At 46.0% G+C, this 21741-nt stretch overlaps 1 protein-coding gene and 1 long non-coding RNA gene across 3 annotated transcripts in view; one reads left to right on the top strand and one right to left on the bottom strand.

The window, feature by feature from the left end:
* Nucleotides 1-15113, bottom strand: part of LOC115088365 — a 28576-nt gene extending 13463 nt beyond the window's left edge. Inside the window, exon 1 of the long non-coding RNA XR_003855760.1 lies at nt 15052-15113. This is a non-coding gene — a long non-coding RNA (uncharacterized LOC115088365). The remainder of the gene's footprint in view (nt 1-15051) is intronic.
* AKAP12 (A-kinase anchoring protein 12) overlaps nt 1-21741 on the top strand; it is a 263937-nt gene that overhangs the window by 48155 nt on the left and 194041 nt on the right. The window lies entirely within an intron of this gene.

The following is a 21741-nucleotide window of genomic DNA, read 5'->3' on the forward strand; positions in this document are numbered from 1 at the left end:
GCAACTGACAAAGGATGGCCCAAAAAGGTGCTTCCAAAGTACACACACACACACACTCACTCACACACTCTCACTCACACTCTACCCCCTACACATCCACATCCCTCACCACAACTCAAGCGGAGAGAGACACAGGGGACATAACTGAAGCAACTGACAAAGGATGGCCCAAAAAGGTGCTTCCAAAGTACACACACACACACTCACTCACTCACACACTCTCACTCACACTCTACCCCCTACACATCCACATCCCTCACCACAACTCAAGCGGAGAGAGACAGGCGACATAACTGAAGCAACTGACAAAGGATGGCCCAAAAAGGTGCTTCCAAAGTACACACACACTCACACACTCACTCACACACTCTCACTCACACTCTACCCCCTACACATCCACATCCCTCACCACAACTCAAGCGGAGAGACACAGGGGACATAACTGAAGCAACTGACAAAGGAAGGCCCAAAAAGGTGCTTCCAAAGTACACACACACTCACACACTCACTCACACACTCTCACTCACACTCTACCCCCTACACATCCACATCCCTCACCACAACTCAAGCGGAGAGAGACAGGCGACATAACTGAAGCAACTGACAAAGGATGGCCCAAAAAGGTGCTTCCAAAGTACACACACACACACACTCACTCACACACTCTCACTCACACTCTACCCCCTACACATCCACATCCCTCACCACAACTCAAGCGGAGAGAGACACAGGGGACATAACTGAAGCAACTGACAAAGGATGGCCCAAAAAGGTGCTTCCAAAGTACACACACACACACTCACTCACTCACACACTCTCACTCACACTCTACCCCCTACACATCCACATCCCTCACCACAACTCAAGCGGAGAGACACAGGGGACATAACTGAAGCAACTGACAAAGGATGGCCCAAAAAGGTGCTGCCAAAGTACACACACACACACTCACTCACTCACACACTCACACTCTACCCCCTACACATCCACATCCCTCACCACAACTCAAGCGGAGAGAGACACAGGGGACATAACTGAAGCAACTGACAAAGGATGGCCCAAAAAGGTGCTTCCAAAGTACACACACACTCACTCACTCACTCACTCACACACTCTCACTCACACTCTACCCCCTACACATCCACATCCCTCACCACAACTCAAGCGGAGAGAGACACAGGGGACATAACTGAAGCAACTGACAAAGGATGGCCCAAAAAGGTGCTTCCAAAGTACACACACACTCACTCACTCACTCACACACTCTCACTCACACTCTACCCCCTACACATCCACATCCCTCACCACAACTCAAGCGGAGAGAGACAGGCGACATAACTGAAGCAACTGACAAAGGATGGCCCAAAAAGGTGCTTCCAAAGTACACACACACACACTCACTCACTCACACACTCTCACTCACACTCTACCCTACACATCCACATCCCTCACCACAACTCAAGCGGAGAGAGACACAGGGGACATAACTGAAGCAACTGACAAAGGATGGCCCAAAAAGGTGCTTCCAAAGTACACACACACTCACTCACTCACACACTCTCACTCACACTCTACCCTACACATCCACATCCCTCACCACAACTCAAGCGGAGAGAGACACAGGGGACATAACTGAAGCAACTGACAAAGGATGGCCCAAAAAGGTGCTTCCAAAGTACACACACACACACACACTCACTCACACACTCTCACTCACACTCTACCCCCTACACATCCACATCCCTCACCACAACTCAAGCGGAGAGAGACACAGGGGACATAACTGAAGGAACTGACAAAGGATGGCCCAAAAAGGTGCTTCCAAAGTACACACACACACACACACACACACACACACACACTCTCACTCACACTCTACCCCCTACACATCCACATCCCTCACCACAACTCAAGCGGAGAGAGACACAGGGGACATAACTGAAGCAACTGACAAAGGATGGCCCAAAAAGGTGCTTCCAAAGTACACACACACTCACTCACTCACTCACTCACACACTCTCACTCACACTCTACCCCCTACACATCCACATCCCTCACCACAACTCAAGCGGAGAGAGACACAGGGGACATAACTGAAGCAACTGACAAAGGATGGCCCAAAAAGGTGCTTCCAAAGTACACACACACTCACACACTCTCACTCACACTCTGCCCCCTACACATCCACATCTCTCACCAGACATATTCCACATTCCTACACACACGCACATACACCTGCTCCCAGGACACCCCCCACAGAGGCAGGAAAAATAAATGATGCAAATTCTTAATTCTCCTTCCTTCCCTACGCACACTGTCCTTCATACACACCCTTTCTGCAACCATAGCCCGTAACTAAACACACATAGTCATAACCTAAACAAAACCTTCATCCCATAACTCCAATTACACACATACAACCCTGGCACATATTGCACACCCAGAGAGAATCCTTCCCACACACAAATCTACGCCAACACGCGCATCCATCCTCCAATACACACCCAAATACAACACTCCCCGCATATATATAAATAGGCATCTGGAACCCCCCAGACACCCCAATGCACACAACCCCCTCCTCCACCCACCTCCAACTTCCAACCCAAACCCACGTACACACCCTCACAACCATATCTGCTACCTACAAATACACAGCCATGCTTGGTTTAGGCATCTGCCTAGGGTGATAGATTTTGAAGGCATCATTTACCTGAGCTAAAGAAGAGCCCGCTTTTCTTGATTTAGGACTCTTTTTCAAAGGCACTCTCCACATTACCTGGCCTTTCCTATGGGTGCCAAAATCTGAAATCAACCCCGGGTTGAAGCCTTGAAAATTGGCTCACAAATTTCAAACTTGTGCCAATTCAACTCATTTTTTTTTAATGCAAAAAGGATCATTCTAAAGGGTTCAACATATGTGCATGAATTTTTCTATATTATTCAGGAAATGGTGACCATGAGAAATGCCAGTGTTCACCATACATGCTTTGGAGGCAGAAGCCTTCGCTCAAGCCTTTTTTTAAAAAAGGCTTTTCTTACACCATTAATGCCGCAGCTCTAGCCGTCGACTGCTAGACCAATCTAAGCCAACAGGAGTTTGAAGTGTGTTGAGAAGCTGGAGTGGGTGCTTGGAGACAGGACAGAAAAAGTCGGAGATTCCAGAAGATAACTGCTTATATATTCATCTTAACTTAGTAAATATTATTAGATATATTCTAGGGCCTGGTCACCACCAGAGTACTTCAGCAATACCTAAAATATTTTATCGAACTTAACACTTGTTTAAATATTTATGCAGAGACCTTGACAAAGCTGTAGCATAAAGTTTCTGTAGAATAAAGTGGGTATGTAGTGCAGTGCGTTATACTGAAACGACTGTTTACAGATCATTCAAGGTCGGCATCTGTGGACACCAGTTGCAACACTGGCATGTTACTGAGCTTGACCTTTCGGTGCGTACCACGCTGTTCCCTTCCTATCCTTCCCCTCTCGATGCAAGCCTGTACATACAGTTAATGAGCATTGGCATAGTTGTATACTGAGAAATAATAATAACGTCAATTGTTTTTGTAAGGGGACCCTAAAATCTGCCTCCTACTTAGCGTGGGGGTGAGGTGAGAGCATAAAACCTCCTGCACCCCTCTGGTGTGAGGAGGGGGGGATACTAAGATCTGGAGACCTGATGGCGACTGGAGGCACCCCCTTTCACAAAGTGGCACCCTAGGGCCTGTTTTTCCGCAGAAGAGGCTCAGGAGTTTGAGAAGGACTAGGATAGGAGAGCCTAGAGGCCCCAAAGAGAGAGTGAAGAGGCAATGGGTCCTGAAGACAGGGGCAGCAGCCTTTTGCTTATTTTACGTTTATAGTTAATGTCATTCTGTCTTACATGCATTTTTTGCATAAACCAAGTACAGTTATGCCTGATGGTAGAAAACCAGACACAGTGGTGAAGGAGAAAAGGACAAAAACAGCATTACTAATAGAGGAGTCATTACTATGTGACTATTCTGTACTATGCAGAGAGAGAGAGAGAGAGAGAGAGAGAGAGAAGATCATCAAGCACCAGGAGATGGAATCTGAGACCAAGAAAATGTGGCCTAAATATTCAGAAACAGCCCTATCAGTCTGGGCACCATTCACCGTATTAAAAAGACTTCCAAGCTCACTTCGAGATGTAACAACTTACCAAGCTTCAGAAAGTATGGATGAAAAGAGGGGGTGAATCGGGGAAAACAAGGAACGAGAATAAAGGGGAAGGAAGAGGAAACAGGAATGGGAAGGAGGAGATAGGAAGGAAGGGAGTATCGTAGATCAGGATGAAGGAGGGAAGCTTGGGATAGGAGTGGATCAAGAAGGAAGCCACAGGCCCCTCCCCCCCCAGTGTTGAAAAGAACCCATTCAAGGACCGATTTGTGAGGCATGCCGCCTCCTACTGAATTAGTTTCTAACCCAGTCAGTCACTCTCAAGGCCCGTACCAAGGGTGCTCAATTTATTTATAAGTCTCCTGTGCAAAACTGTGTCAAAGGCCTTACTGAAACCCAAGTACATTACATCTAGTGCTCTTCCTTAATCCAACTCTCTGGCCACCCAATCAAAGAAATGAATCAGATTCGTCGGACGGGTTCGATCCCTGGTAGAATCACGCTGCCTCGGATCTTGCAATCCATTGGGTTCCAGAAACTGCAGCATCCTCTGTTTTAATAGCGATTCCATTCGTTTTCTCACCACAGAGGTCAGCCTGTCTGGCACGCGGTTCCCAGCCTCCGCCTTCCATTTAAGGAACCACATCTGCAGTCATCTGGAACTACTCCTGAGACTAAAGAAACATGAAAAGGTCAGGCTCCAAGCTTCCAGGACATCTCTGTTCCTACCCAGCCCCATCACCTTATCTACTTTAAGGTAGAATTTTTTTAAAAACGCGCGCACGTCCATGTGTGTGCGGTTCTCGGCGCGCGCACACGGACGCGGCTATTTTATAACCTGCGCACATGCACTCTGGATTTTCCTGTCCTCGTGCGGGTGGGTGGCCTGCGCCGCTCGCGGGGGGGGGGAGGGGGATTTTAGGGAAATATGCGCGGCAATGCAATCGGGCCTCCCCCCAGTTGCTTACGAGTCTGCTCCAGTTAAAGAGCGGACTGGGAGGGAACTTTCCTATCTCTAACCCTCCCCTTCCTATTTCTTCCCCTCTCCTCCCCGACCCCTAAACTAACACTAATCTTCCCCATTTTGTTATTTTTATACTTACTGCTCCTTGGGAGCAGAAGTGAACTCCGCACGCCGGCCGCTGCCAAGCGCAAGCTTCCCCCGGGACAGCGGCTAACGGCGTTGACCCGGCCCGCCCCCTTTTGCAGGGCCCTGGGACTTCTGCACCTAATGGGGGGGGTTACACACGTGGCCAGGCTCGTTCTAAAATGCAGGTGGTGCGTGCAAGGCCCGGCCACGCACGTAACCCCCGTTTTTACACGCACTGCCCTTTTAAAATCGGGCCGTTTAAGTTTAATTAGCTCCTCACAAGGACACTTTCTGAAAATCAGTTGTTTACTTGACTTCCAGTCTTATTTTTGTTCATTCTATGTGGTCCAGCTCCTGGTCCCTTCCACACAGGTCGATACAGTAAAGTGTGCTCCGATGGAGCGCACTGTCAACCTGCTATTGGACGCGTGTTTTCCCTTACCCCTTATTCAGTAAGGGGAGGAAAACACGCGGCCCACCCGCAGCACCTAATAGCGCCCTCAACATGCAAATGCATGTTGATGGCCCTATTAGGTATGCACGCGCGATTCAGTAAGTAAAATGTGCAGCCAAGCTGCACATTTTACTTTCAGAAATTAGCGCCTACCCAAAGGTCGGCGCTAATTTCTTCCGGCGCCAGGAAAGTGCACATAAAAGCAGTAAAAACTGCTTTTCTGTGCACCCTCCGACTTAATATCATAGCAATATTAAGTCGGAGGTCCCCAAAGGTAAAAAAAGTAAAAAAAAAAAAAAAAAATTTGAATTCGGCCCGCGGCTGTCGGGCCGAAAACCGGACGCTCAATTTTGCCGGCGTCCGGTTTCCGAGCCCGTGGCTGTCAGCGGGCTCGAGAACCGACGCCGGCAAAATTGAGCGTCGGCTGTCAAACCCGCTGACAGCCGCCGCTCCAGGCCAAAAGGAGGCGCTAGGGACGCGCTAGTGTCCCTAGCGCCTTCTTTCCCTCGTTTGCACCGCGTCGCCTCATTTAAATACTGAATCGCCCGCACCGGCAAAGGGCCGGTGCGCGCGCCGGGAGAGCGGGCGTTCGTCCGCTCTCCCGCGGTCTTACAGTATCGACCTGGCAGTGAACACTGAACAAAGATTTGTTGAGCACTTTTGCTTTCTCCTCATTGCCTATATAATCCTCCCCTTCACCTCTGAGTCCCTCAGTGCCACTTTTGCGCTTCAATCTATCACTAACATATCTTAAAAAAAAAATGAAAAAAAAGTCTCTTCCTCCTGTTTTACCATATTTGCAATTTTGTCTTCTATTTGAATTTTTGCATTCCTGACTACTTTCCAAGCTTCTCTTAGGTGACACCAGCTGGAAAAGCTCTCTCTTTCTGTGTCTTCTTGTAGTTCATGAACGCTAACCTTTTCTCCCTTACCTTTTCAGCTCCTTCTTTAGAAAACCTACGCAGCCTCTTTCATTCATTTACTTTCCTAATAAAAAGCTTAAGTCGCCCTACTAAAGCCAAAGTCGGTTTTCCCAAATCTTGAGGGCATCCATTTTGGGCTGTAGCAGCTGAATAGTGAGGTCAGTGCGCCCTTATAGGAAGAAGGGGGACATTCCAGCATCCTTGAGTTCTTGTTGGACAGAAAATAGATGCTCCAAGGCTTTAGTCTTCAAGGTAACTTAGCTTATGGCCTGCTTGGGCCTAAATGTCCTTATCTAGCCGGGCATTCATTTTGTCTGCTTGGACAATGAGCCGTTGTGAATGCTGAGTACAAGAATTCTCCTTTAGGAGTCAGAGCGCCGCTCTGCAATGAATATTGATTCTGTTACTGGAAAAGTTCGACAAAGGGCTGGATCACCATTGTACAGATTCTGTCAGCACAAGGCAAGAGAGGAAAACAAGAGCCTATTCTCCAGCCACCATTTACACATTTTTCCCCTTCATTGAACTTTCCCACAAATGAGCTGGACACACATTCTGGTCGAGATGCAAACATGTTTGTTGACGTGCTCGACTGGAACAAATTTCAAACGCGATTTCCCAGAAAATTTGACGTGTGGATTTTTTATTAGCTGTCAATATAGCTGGTCTTTCCCCCCCCCCCCCATACTTATAATACTCTCGCCTTTTGCAGAAAGTGCTTGTCTGTTCTTTACATTTAAAACGCGACCCATCCGTTTCCTATTAAGGCAAACTGGCAGGAAGGGAGCCACTGCCATGCTTGCAATGCGATGGGCGGAAATATGCTCAGGACAAGCAAACCATAGAGGGCAATTCCGAAGGGATACAACACTTTCCTTAACCATGTCTTTGGCAGGGATGGATTTAGGGTTGTGCCATTTCTAGGCACTTTTGGTGCTTTCAACCTCCACCTCCTGTAAAGGTCTGTTATAGGGTAGCATGAGATTCTGGAAAGCTGGAAGGCAGCAAATCTTAGCCTGCCTACAGCCCCTAAATGATTGCCACCCTACTAGGCCCAAACATAACGGGGTGCCAATTGACCAATCAAGGGCTGTGTCCTGGCACATCTCCATCTATTGGGAATTGCTGTATTTATTCCTTTTTCTTTTTTTTCTTGTACCGCCAGATGCACAAAAAGGAACTGTTCAATCAAGAGGACCTCTCCAAGCAAAGTTCTTCAGTAGAGCCATCTCTACTAAGGGGTCGACCTACTACACGTTTTCCCCGTAAATTCAAACCTCTTTTTGCATCCTGCCTTAAAATTGGGCATAAGTGGTGGTGGTGGTGGGGGGGAGATATTAGCACATCTGTGACATGATTTGGATTAGAAACAGACATGGAAACGTTAGTAAAGCTTTAGTTGGAAACAAACCACTCGTTTGCCTTTAGGGAAGAGGGGAAGCTCGAGGCCAATGATGCACAGTTTACACAAAGCCATTCTAAATTCATGAGTATTTGTTTAGAGTTTTTTCTTAAAACGATTGAAATATGGGGAAAATGTAGGGGGAAGTAAAAGAGCAATGGGCAAAACTAAAAGGAGATGCTAGTCTATAGTAGGAGTGGGCTAAGCTTGTTTTACGCAAGGCTCCCACCTGCACCAGGAGGATGGAGGTCCCTTAGACCTCCGATGAAGCCCCAAGAAAGGACAGCACAACCTATTCTCTCAGGTTACATCATCATAATAATAATAAAAAAAAGACACGAAGGCTTTGTAATGCAGTAGCAGTTTTTTATTACGTAGTATGGGAGTAGAATAGAAGAATGAGGCCAGCGCACGCCCCAGTCTGAGCCCCAGTCCTCTCCTCAGACAGACTCCGGAAACTCCCCTCCTATGTCTGAGGCTTTCTCCAACCCTGGCGTCAGCTCTCATGGGCTTCTGCTGTGTGGCAGCTCCCTTTCCTTCCACCCCTGCTGTGGCTGCAGCCCCCTTCCTTGTCCATGTGGCGGCTGCCTCTTTTTTTTTTTTCTGTGTGCATGCACAGCGGAAATTGCCTCTCCTTTCTTCCGCCTGGCAGAGAGAGAGCAGGGAAACGAGGACACCATAGCGCTGTGGCCTAGCCCTGTACAAGTCATCCTCAAAGGTCTGCAATGTTGGGTCTTTGATTAGGTTAGCAGGGGAGCTGCAGGACAGAGAGTTGGGAACTCTCTATTCATTTGCATAATAGGGGTGAGCACTGAAAAATGTTGTTTGCATTTTTCCTTTTGTTTGTTTTGGTTGATTTCTTTTATTCAAAAAGAAACAAAAAATGAAATAATGTAAAACGCTCCCCCGAGTCTCTAATAAAGGAGCATACCAATTAACTAAGTGGGTAGAGAAAAGAATAGGCTTAGTTGGGTTACAGCTCCCCCATATGGGAGAATTTAATGGTAGAGTCCTGGCTTATAAAAACCCAAGAAACCATTTTGTAGGAGTGGATTTTGTGTTGCCCTTTCCAGAGGTAGTGTGCTTGCTCTTCACTTTTGTTTGTTTTTGGGAAAAGGCCTATGGATTTCTTGGAAAGAAACTTGGGTATGAAATAGAAGACAAGGTACCTTTTTTGCCCTTTCCGAGAATCTAACTTTTAGCCCTTTTGTTTGGAGAAAGAAGTTCTATCCACCCTTCTTTCCTTGTTTTGGGTTATTTTGGGAAGCTTTTTATTTTTACCATTCGTCTGTTTCGTTTGTTGTGTTTGGTTTTTTTTAATGAAAATTATGTGTGGTTTAATTGTTCACTGCCTAGGGCTTCGGTAATGGTGGTATTTAAATAAATAAAATTCCCTTTGGGACTTGGCATTTTGGAGAAGACCAGTTGCATCTAGCTGGTGTCACCTACTTTGTATGTTATTTATTTTATTATTTTTATATACTGACATTTGATCTGAGATATCACACTGGTTTACATTCAGGTACTGTAGGTATTTCTCTATCCCCAGAGGGCTTACAATCTAAGTTTTGTACCTGAGTCCCACTGTCACTCCTTGTGACTTGCCCAAGATCACAAGGAGTGACAGTGGGACTCAAACGCTGGTCTCCTGGTTTGTAGCCCACAGCTCTAACCACTAGGCTATTCCTCCTACTCCACCTTGACAGTGATGAGAGGAGTGGAGAGATACCCTTCAGTTATCAACAAGGGCAGTGAGGGGCTTGGACTGGGAAAAAAAGAAGGATCTTCTATTCATCTGAAGAAAGATAGGCCTTATGGGGCTTTAGTGGGTGCTATCTAAAGTGGATTAGAGAAACCTAAATTCTGAAACTGGGAAGGCACTCTAAAACTACTTTTACAATTGGAAAGGATCAGGACAAGAGCACAGACCAGCAAAGCGTCAGAAAACCTGCATTAAGAGTTACAAAGTCACAGGCTTATTGAAGAGCTGAACATGTAAATGGAACGGATTGCATGAGGAGTTGTAGATATCATTTGTCTGTAAAAGTGAAGTTGGAAACCACAGTTGCTTCCAGTGTGATTATTAGTTCCTTATTCAAAGATGTCTTTGAATATTCATACAATTCTGGATATTCATACAAGCCTTCCCAGACGTCAATTGATCTAATACTTCCAAGCCACCCCTAATCTCCATCTACAACATGGTTGACCTTATCTTCTATCGTTTACTTGTGTGAATTAATAACCTGTCCTTTCTCTTCCTCTAAGCCAAGTTCGTATCACCTTGTTATATGTAACTGCCTTTTCTGCACCATTGTTATAGTTATGTTTACTTTGCACCCATGTTTTATGTGAACCAGCATGATGTGACTGCTGTCTCGAATGCCGGTATATAAAAATCTTAAATAAATAAATAAATAAATAAATGTCTTAACGCTCAGGGCCTTGGAGAGAGAGGTTTCCCCCTACAAAGAATTATGGAACTCAGAGAGGAGACTTAAAGAACGGTGTGAAAAATGTAAATATCTTAAGCCCATTGAAATCAAGGTGACCCTGGGGCTCCATAGGGAGGTCTTTATCCCAGGGATTACAAAAAAAATTAGTGGACTCGGGCAAAATTTAAATTAAAAAAGTCATCTCTCTGAGACCCTCCGCTGGACCCTCTATTTTTTCATTTTACCCCATCCATTGGTCTTCCATGGGCAAGAGTGATCTCCAGTTCCCTTGCCCCACTTGTCCTGGTTTTCAAAATGGCTGCTAGTGAGCCAAGGCCGGTGCCATTATGTTGTACAGTAGATAGGGCATGGGGGATCCGGGGAGAGATGTGCGGATGGCTGCTGGCAACGCATCCATTTTGTGGGGGGGGGGGGGGGTTTCGTTTCCTTTTGAACAAAATAGGCCAGATCAAAGGGTCCCATGGGCCGTAGTTTTCCCACCCTTGGATCTAGATAGTTAGGAATTTTCTTAGGGATGGATTAAGTGCTTCCCTGGATGCAGCTTTCTCTCTGTATCTGTCTTTCTCTTCTAGTATATGCAAGCAGAGGAGCCACTGACTGATCCCTTTTTTATTTTTTTCCAGACCGCTAGTCTTAGGACCTTTCCTCTGCTAGTCGGTCCTTCCTCTGACTCCCAGAAAGGACAAGCCTCTTTCTCCAGCCTCTGAAGAAATCCCCCCTCTTCTTAAAGGCCTCATCTTTTACTTTTCAGAATGGCAGCGATTCACTCACGGATCCCTTCCTCATCTTGACGGCCAGGATGCCCTTGACGTTGAGCCCTGGTCACCTTTCCAGGATAGGAGGCACCACCCAGCACCTCTCGTTTTTGAAGAACCCTGGATCCTGAGGGCACAGGAGGTTTTTTTTGTTAAAACTCGGGACAGCTCTCACTCCTGCTCTGCTCTGACATCGCGTGCTTCGTGCAGCGCCTGTGGAGACCCTGATGCTACTCTAGTAAGGGGCAGGTTGTGGAGACTTCCCCCACCCCACCCCATCATACTCAATTTGGTACAAAATTTAAAACCAAAGCAAAATTCATTGTTCTGAGTTTGCTGCAGGTTGAAGTTAGCTTCTTGTCCGTTCAGGTCTTTTTCTTCCCTTTCTCCGGATATTTTGGCTCTGTAGCTGTTTTGTTTGTGGTCTCTTTAGTTCTGGAATCAGAGCCAGTTGACTTGTTTATCAGAGCAGAGGGCTCAGGTGGGTGGGGTGACTTGGTTTTATGAGACCGGCGGTGGTTTATGGCGTGGGCTCGGAATCACAATATTTACGAGCCTCTGTACTCAGGAGGCCATCTTTCTCTGCTTGTCTGCCTTTTAATCCTCAGCGGGTTTCACCAGATATGTTGTGTGCAGCAAAGATTTACTTTCGCCTCTGAACAGGAAATGGAAGGATTGTGGCTACAGCACTTTCCAGTGTGAAATGATGATGATGATTGGGTTTGTGGTTTGTTTGTTTTTGTTTTTTTTTCTGACCTGGAAGTTGCCTCCTGCTCTTTTGGGCCTCCAGCTGAGGCGTAGCTGGCCTCTGTTGCACTGCAGTGCTGTTGAGCCTTTATTCACAATCACATTTTGTATTAGCCAGGGTAGGGACAGGCTTTGGAAGGGGACCCCAAACCAGGGCTCTGGCTGGAACCTGGTAAATGTGGAGGACAGGTCTGACCACTAGGAGTCACCAGTGAGCAACTGGCAAAAGACCTCATCCTCTCGGGGGGCTGTGAACGTTGGGTACAGGTCCCGCCCGCACGACAATGCACAGCACTTGCCGTCGGGCTTGCCATGATCAGCTTTAAAAATAAACCTTGGCAAATGATAAAGTGAATGTTTGTTTGTTTCTTCAGCACCCTCGCTCCTACTGTTTATAACCCACCTTTCCATAAAACCTCAAAGTGAGGTAGAACAGTTAGAATAAAATAAAAACATTTTGGGGCTGATGCAATATTTGCCCGTAGGAAACGGGCGCTCGATGTTGTTTTCCCAAACGCGCGCCCAGACACCTCTCCTGAGGGGCCGCGCTAAAAGGGAAGTGCTAGGGAAAACCCGTGCATCCCTAGTGCCTCCTCGGCATCAGGCGCCACAGGTGAGGTGGCTCTCTAGTGCGGGTTGGGGAAAATGGACGCTCAGCTCGAGCGCGTGTTTTCTCCCGCTACTGGCAAAATATACACGCACAAGACACATGGCCGCTGTGTCGGAGGCTTCTGGCCCCGCCCCTCCACGCCCCCAGACTGCCCTTTCAGTAAAGCTCCGGGACTTAGACGCATCCCGGGGCTTTACGCGCGTCGCCAGGCTTTTATAAAATAGGTCCGACGCGTGTAAGGCACTCTACGCATGTAGAGCTTTTAAACTCCGGCCCTAAGTGTCCAGTTACTTCCAGTGTTCCCAGTGTTATATGAGACAAGATTTGAATCTAACTCTGTGGAAATGTCCCTACAGGCAGGGGCTTGGAACATGAGTATCCTCCGTGGGAAGGAGAGATGATTGTCACAAGGTGGCTGGGGAATCTTAACAGTGACTGGATCCCTTCCCACAGTACCGAGGTCCACATTGAATCCCGAACCTCACCTGGCAGTGTCGGGGTGGAGACTCCATGCGGTGTCTCCAGATGTTTCTTCCCTGGTGACTCCTCTTCAAAAGATAGCAACTGGCCTCCCAGGAGGAAAGGCCTGGACCGGAAACAGCTACCAGAAGTCTCCAGTTCAGGAGAGAAAGAAGGGGGCAGAAAAATTCTCCCTTTCTCCAAAGGCGGAAAAAGACAAAACTTTCACATTTGAATCAGGACCTCTTCTCACACTGGGTGCTGCACCCTCCTCTTCTGCAGGTCAAAAAGGTGCACAGTCCCTCCTGACCACCCTGAGCAAAGGAATACAGCCTGCCAGGAGTGGAACAGGTCAAAAATGTAGAAACAAAAAAAAACAAACTGTAAAACTTCTTAATATCCTTCTGTCTTCCAGCCCTATTAAAGGAGACACAAGGAATGTGTCTCTCATTACCTATGTCAGACTGGGACTCACAGGCCGATACTGTAAGAATCGCGGGAGAGCACCCGCTCTCCCAACGCACGCCCAGCCACCTCTCCTGAGTGCACGATTCTGTATTTAAAGAGCGGTCGCGCTAATAAGGAGGCGCTAGGGACAATAGTGCTTCCATAGCACCTCCTTATTAGCATAGAGGTGGCTATCAGCGGGTTCTGACAACCGATGCTCATTTTTGCCGGCATTGGTTTCTGAACCTGCTGACAGCCACAGGTTAGGAAAACGGATCCGGTAAAATTGAGCGTCCGTCTTTCTAACCCGCTAACTGGCGGGCAGATTTTTTATTTTATTTTTTTTTATTTTACATTTTTGGTTCCTCCGACTTAATATCGCTAGGATATTAATGGTGTTCTGGGGGCAGATGTTAATTTCTGATCATAAAATGTATGGCTTAGATGCACAATCACAGTATCCCAGGTGACTAACAAAAAGGGGTGCGTTCACAGAAACCTTTGAATTACTGCTTTGCATTGGTAAGAAAGAGAAAGAGGCTGTCTACAAGGCCCTCATAGTAGTTAAGTATTTGTATCTCTATAGGAGGGCCATCTAATAGGTTGAGGTGAAGTGTTGGTGGTAGTTTAGGGGCCAGTTTCTCATGAAGAGTGAGATGTACGAACATCACAGTGCACCTCGATGAAGATTTGATGTCATTTGGAGTGAGGAAAGTCTCACAAAGATGAAATTTCTACCATGTTCTCTCACCCTAGCTTGATGGACTCTATAACAGGGTACCATCAAGCTAGGGTGAGATAACATAGTACAAAATTTCATCTTTGTGGGACTTTCCTCACTCCAAATGACGTGAAATCTTTACCAGGCTGTACTGTGCTGTCCATACATCTCACTCTACATGCGAAACTGGCCCCTAAACCCTAAACCACCACCAACACCTTACCTCGACCTATTAGATGGCCCTCATATAGTGTTATAAATAGGTGCATACAGTGAGACCCTCCCCAGAGGTTCTCTCTCTCTATCCCTTCCTCTCTCCCTCTAAGCCCAAAAATGACAAAACACAATTCCAAAAATGTATCACAAATTGTGTTATGGCCACTTTGGGCATATCGCACAGCCTAATGCCAGGAAAAAAGGTGTAGTTATCTCCAACGTTAAAACTGTGTGATGATATCCCTCGCTTAACTAAATCCCACCTAAACCCCTCCCTGATCCCACCCCTCCAAAAAATTTGCATTCATGCCATGCGTTATGAACAATAACGCATGCGTTAGTGCATTATCGTGTGCGTTAACGCCATAACAAACTTTGATAAATGACCCGGTTAATCTGTAGGGGGGAGGGGAACAGGAGTGGGATCTTTCTTTACCAAGTTGCAATTTCATACAAGTGCATTTAGCCCTGTAAATCTTTGGAAGATTTTAATAACAAGAAAGAAAAAGAAGGATTATCATTTTTGAATGACACCGCACCAAGTACGGTCATACGTATGTGATTAAAGGTGTTTCTAATGATGTTGATTTTGGTGAGGTCCTGCTGGCGTACATAATATATACCTTACCTGGCTGGCATTTTCCTCCTGACTCCATGGACTGTGGAAACTTTCTTTGCTTGTAAACCTTTAAAAGAAACAAATCACCATGACAGCTGAGCTCAAGGGAACTCTCTTAGTGCCTGGAAATTCCACACGGCTTAGATATTGCAGGGCCTCTCTTTTGCAGATTTCAATTTAGAAAATACATCTTTTCTGTCAACTAAGTGTTGCCTAACCAATAAATCCACACAAACTGATGGTTATGGTCTTGAATGATAACCTAGTTCAGACCCCAGCATATAAACCATAGTAAGGGCTCACCTGGCCCTGTGAGCCTCCCCGATCAACAGGGAAATCCGGTTAACCCCTTCTCGCTTTGACGTTTACAAACGTTCAATTAGCCTTTCAGGGAGAAAAGACAGATCTTGACTACCTGTGCCAGAAATCCTATCCAACCTCCCAGGATGCTCAGGAATTTGATGATATATCTGAAGGAGATGATCAAACTTTGACCCTTTTACCCCTTAAGCATCAGATTTTCTGGTCAGCAGACGTGGGAAATTGACATTTATGTGCAGCGTGCCTACCTGATGCATGCAGTGCTGAAGACAAACACATAGGTTACAATCTAGTCAAGACAAGACAAGACAACCAGAAACAAATAAGACTCTTAGGCCTAAAACATGAATGACAATAAAAGTTAGATGGTTATAAGTGGGATTAATCTAACCCTTAGCCATGTTTTTAGTCCCAAGGGCACACAAACACATTTTTATGTGGGGGTGCTCTGGCTAACAGTTTAGATCCCATGCTTGGCTCTTTATCCTGGGGGGGAGGGGGACGACGACATTCTTTTTATGGGGGAAGCTCTCGCTTATGGCCCCTACCATGCTCTCTTGCTTTCAGTGTCTGTAGATAGCAGTTGCATCCCATGGGGGTGAGATGCTGGGACAAATCAGACAGGATCGGAATCTGGATGTTAAATTAAAGCTTACTGATTTGATAGTAAATAAATTAAAGTCCATCTGTCCATAGTATTGAGGTTATATTGGATTGTGATACATGAATGATTTTCTCTGTAGGTAGGCGACCTTTATTCAGGTATCTGGGTGGAGCTCCCATGGTGATTTTACTTGTACAAAGCTCACCCAGCGGCTAACCTGGGAGTCCTATTTGAAGTGTCCCACTTCACAGAAAAAATCCTACTTTGCTCCGTCTTCTTCCAGTTGGGGGTCTCCCGATCTTAGTCCCTTCATCCTTAGTTGATAATTCTAGAGACTCTTCTTGGAGAAATGTCAGAATGGGATCAGGCTACCTAGAACATAAGATATGCCTACTGGGTCAGACCAAGGATCTACCAAGCCCAGTATCCTGTTCCAACAGTGGCTAATCCAAGTCACAAGCACCTGGCAAGTACCCAAACATTAGATCACAAGCTACTATTGCTTATTAATTACCATCATAGCAGTTTATGGATTTATCCTCTAGGAACTTATCCAAACCTTGTTTAAACCCAGTTACACTAACTGCTGTAACCACATCCTCTGGCATTGAATTCCAGAGCTTAACTATGCGCCAAGTGAAAAGAATTTTCTTCGATTTGTCTTAAATGATCTACTTGCTAACTTCATAGAGTGCCCTCTGGTCCTTCTATTAACTGAGAGAGAGTAAATAACCAATTTACATTAACTTGTTCAAGTCCTTTCATGATTTTGTAGACTTCTATCATATCCTCCCACTCAGTCGTCTCTTCTCCAAACTGAACAGCCCTAACCTCTTTAGCATTTCCTTATAGGGCAGCCATTCCATGCCCCTTATCATTTAGGTCACCCTTCTCTGCACTTTCTCCAGTGCAACTATATCCTTTTTGAGATGCAGTGACCACACATGCACACAGTATTCAAGTTGCGGTCTCACCATGGAGTAATACAGAGGCATTATGACATCCTCCGTTTTATATTCCATTCCCTTCTTAATTCCTAAGCACTGCAATCCTTATGGAGAGAGAGGATCCAAAAATCTTCCCACGCAGTCTTTGTCCAAAAAATACCTCCAGATATAAACCTGAATACACCTTTAACCGTCAGTCTCTTGTAACAGGTGCTTGTCCACCTAGGGTTTAAGATGGACTCACAGGTCTTTGGTCCCCTGGTTAAGAGCTCTTTCACTCCAAAAGGGTAAGTCAGGCATAAAAAATCTCTCTCTTCTGTAAATTAGTGGAAGAAGGACCCTCTGGCAGGGAGTGTCTGGTGAGGGCTCACTTCTAACTGAAACTCCTTCTGGGTGAAGCTGGGAGGCCTCACCAGAGAGTAAAACAAACATCCTTTATGTTCCAAAGCTTCCTCAAACTGATCCCATGGAGTTCTAAAATGGCCGGCTAAATAGGGCTGAGGCATCCAATCACAGCCTTCCAGGTGGGAGGGACTGAGGGGGAAGGATGATGGCTCCTTAACAGTGTGTTCTATACAGGGATAGTGACGTCTGATGGCCAACCCTGGGGGGAGGGAATTGCCACATTTAATTGAGGATATTATCATGAAATATTGAAATAGTTAAAGGAGAACTTTGATTAAGTATATTGGTACTGTTCAGACTTTTCTTATTTAGTGTAAATAGGCATTTGAATATCTACCCTGGAAATGGTAGGGCTCTGATTAGATTGAGCACAAAACTGGCAAGAGCGTGGTTCTTCCTAGCGATGATGTGCAGGAATAAAAACTGAAATTAGGGGGGAGAGAGATAAGAGAAGATTTTGATATCTGTTAAACGTGTTCTATATAGCGCCAGCCCAGAGGCTTAGTGGCAGGTGTGGTGTGGAAGATTCTCGGTTTGATCCCCGATTTGGAGCTTCTGCTCCCTGGGTCGGTGTTCATAGCCTCACGTATTAAGGGAAAAGCAGGGGTGCGCGGGTGTACGTATACGCGTGGGCGCCGGTGCGTGCTCAGAGATGCTGCAGTTTTATACCATGCATGCACATATGCCCGCATGTTACAAAATAGCCTAGGCTCGCGTACCTGTGCGCCTCATTTTAAGCTTTTGCAGGCCCAGCAGTGTACGGATGCGCAGCTGAGGGTATTTTAAAACAGATGCGTGTCCAGCCCAGGACCAGTTTCACCAGTTCATCCACCAGTTTGCCCAGTCTAGAGCTAAGTCCTCCCAAACACCCCCCCCCCCCCCAGTTACCCCAGATTCCTCAAACCCCTCACAGATGCCTGTACTTTTTTTAAAATTTACACCTCCTTCATAGCAGAAGTAAAGTTACACGGCACTGGAATAGGCACGAGGTAATTGGGTGCACATCTCCTGGCCCCACCCTGGAATGCCCCTGCCACACCCACGCCCCGCCCCCTTTTTTCCCTCCAATGCGAGATATTCACGCATCAGCACTTGTGCATGCATCTGCCCGCTTTATAAAATCGGGTGGACCCGCGCTAGTGCTGGATGTGGGCCCATCTCCTGATCTCAGCGTGCGTCCGGCTTTTGAAATTCACCTTTCAGTGCTCAGATTCGAAGTTCATAATTGCAGGGCTAGAGGAGTCCTGGTGCATGCCCTGGACCACGTGTAAGTTGGGAGGGAATATAAACGAGGGAGACAAATCCCCCGAGTAAGGTGCCAAGGAAGGCTCCTGGCGCCGGGATCCCAGATCTGGTTCTGAATGAGCTGGAAGCTCAAAGAGGCAGAAGGAAACTGCCGAGTCCAAAGCACAAAAACTGGGGGAGTGAAGGCTCGAGGGGCCAGGTTTCCAGCACTCGGTCCGACTGAGCTGGGAGAGAGAGAGGAGGAGGAACCGTGTCGTCAGGAGCTTTTTCTGCCATCATTATTTTGGACTGGATACACTAATGACTGGAATCTCGTCAGGATCCTTATGACCAAAGGTCCCTCCTGCAGATGTTTGACCTTAGTCACAGTAACGCCTGCCATTCCACGAGAGTTCAGCCCTCCATGACAGCGTTCGGGGCCTGTAGTCCTCGCTTGCTATCTTCATCGGCCCTACAGATGCTGTCCTGTAACCTTCGACATGACGGCTGACGTAGGTGGCTGACAGCCCTTGGTTGCTGGAAAGCAAGGCAGAGCTGGGTTGACGTCCCCAGTGTCCCCCTTTCCTTCATCCTATGCTGTGTGTATACACTGGCATTTACTTGTTGGAGAGAGCTAACCTGGCTAATTACATCATCGTCAGCTTCCTTGATAAAGCTCAAGCAATACAGCCCCACTGTTGCTCTCCAGCACATTAGGCCTGCAGCTCAGCCTCCCAGAGGACTAATCTATCTATGCACACAAAGGAAGAGAGATGCTGGGAGGGGCTGACTGGAAAGAAGACATTTCTGTACCTCCAGGTACACTAAATATTTCCGTTTACAACGTGCAATCTTATCCAATTTTTTTTTAAACATCCATTGAAAAGAACATTTTCATTAGAGGACTGGATGTCTAATCGCAGGCAGGATTTTTAGGATAATATTTTTTCTCATTTTGTTGTTTAAGTCGGATCACAGACCTAAGATACTATAAATATTACTTTTATTTTTCTTTCTGTCTCTTCACGTTTTATGGAAATGTTTGAGATAGTTTAGAGGTGAATTAAAACGATGTTACTAGTTGACTCTTATCAAGGAATCTTGCTGATTCAGATCTGTAGGACTTAACTAAAACAGTCCTGCAGGCTCTTTATCTGAGTTATACTGACCTTGAACATACAAAACCCATCAGCGTTCAAGATAAGGAGACCAGAGAATGGATCGCACTTATCCTGCGGGTAACTACTTCTGCAGCTGTTTACAGGTGGGTTCTCTGTTGTGATGTGAGGGGAACGACACGTGGACCCTAGACAACATGTGTGGCTTTAGAAAATATCTTCTGGGCTTGCAGACCACTACTTGTATTTTACCTGAGAGAAAGTGTATATGGGAAAACACATTGTAATTCAATTAGAGAAGGTTGTGCATATAATCCTGAAGGAGTGAAAAGGTTAGGGCAAAGACGAATTCAGGGAAGGGGAATTGCTAATTTAGTAGATGTTAACATAATCACAAAAAGCATAAAATGATTTCTTTCCTTCTACTCTGCCTTTTTTATTGCAGTTTAATATTAATGTTTGCTGTGCTTGCTTCGCTAAGTTTTAGAGTTGCACTAAATTTGCTTAGGCAGAGCTCCCAGTCATCAAGCTTGACGGGTTTTTTTTTAAGGCAGTAGTATCAACAGAATTGCATTTTAGATAATTTATTTGGTGTTTAAAACAAATTTCTTTTTTTTTCACTTTCCATTTTTATTGTATTCCTGAATAGATATTGGTGTGTTGAAGGTTTCAAAGCCCCTCCCATATCTGGCCGTGTCCTCCATTGGGTTCCCATAGCCTGGTCTCCATCTGGGTGTAGAGAATTTGCTTAGGGCGTCGGCAGCTGCACATCCACATGAGGCCAGATTAAGACGTGCTGAGGCCCTAAGCTATATCAAGTTTTTAAGAGGCTCCATAGTATTACCAAAAAAAAATTTGGAATTCTACTAACATTTTTTGTTTTTACAGGCCCCTCATAATCTGAGATCCTAAACTGTAGTTTAGATAGCTTGTGTCTAAATTGGGCATTGTATCTACATACAAGGTCTAGTCAAATGGAACTGATATTTTTGAGGATCATTGACTTAATGCAGGTGACAACTGCTTTAGCATACTAGGGTCAAGGCCGGCGCAAGCCATGCACTTGCTCAGGGCAAGGGGCCTGGGGGCCACTTGTGGGCGAAGTTAGGAGGCCATAAGGCTGTCTGACAGATCCCAACCCATGGGTGGCCAAGGTAAAGAAGAGGCCACAGGCCTCCCAGCAGACCCCCAACCCACAGCCAACCTGGCTTCCAAAGTTCAGAAGTGGCTGCAGTGGCCTGGCAGTTCCCAACCTGCCAGCCACCTAGATGGAAGGGAAGCTACAGGCCCTGAGGGTTTCTCACCTGCCAGTAGGCCCAACTATAGAAGAGGCTGCAGTTACCCAGTAGATCTCAACATGCAGGGCGGCTGAAATGAAGAGGAGAGCCCAGGGCTGCTGGCAGACCAAAGAAGAGAGAAAGAGGCCCAGGGTGTATGAATCATATGTGTGTATGAGAGAGCCAGGGGCATGTGTGAAATTGTGCCTGTGTGAGTGAGAGCGATCATGTGCGTCTGTGTGAGGGATGAGTAGCATGTGTTTGTGTGTGTATAAGGGAAAGGGAGCATGTGCATCTGTGAGATTGCTTGTGTGTGTGTAAGGGAGAGGGAGGGTGCGTGTGAAAGAATAAAATTGTGTGTGTGTGGAGAAAGATTGCGTCCTACTCCTACTACTCCACAACAATCTCAGGGTGAATGAAAATTTACCAGGTATGGCGACCAGGCTATTTTTTTAAATCCTTATTAGTTTTAATTATTGGTTGGTGTTTGTGTTTGACATCTGGAAATACTTTACTGGTGTTTTGGGAAATTAAAAAAAAACTTACATTATTGAATGTGCCTTTTGTCAGCTGTTTTGAAATATTCTTTTATTGGTTAAACTATTTTGATTGATGTTTTATATTTCTTGATTTTATTGTCTGTTTTATGAGGAATGTAATGTTTGCTTCTCCATCGTTCCACTGCATACAGAGTCTGACTTCTTGCGGTTTCCAGTTCAGTTTTTGTCTGCACATTTCTATTTATATTTTATGAACTCTTTATTCTGTATTTGGTGAGAGTCTGCCTGTGTTCTGCATGTACA

Source organism: Rhinatrema bivittatum, chromosome 3 (assembly GCF_901001135.1).
Source record: "Rhinatrema bivittatum chromosome 3, aRhiBiv1.1, whole genome shotgun sequence".
NCBI lineage: Eukaryota > Metazoa > Chordata > Amphibia > Gymnophiona > Rhinatrematidae > Rhinatrema > Rhinatrema bivittatum.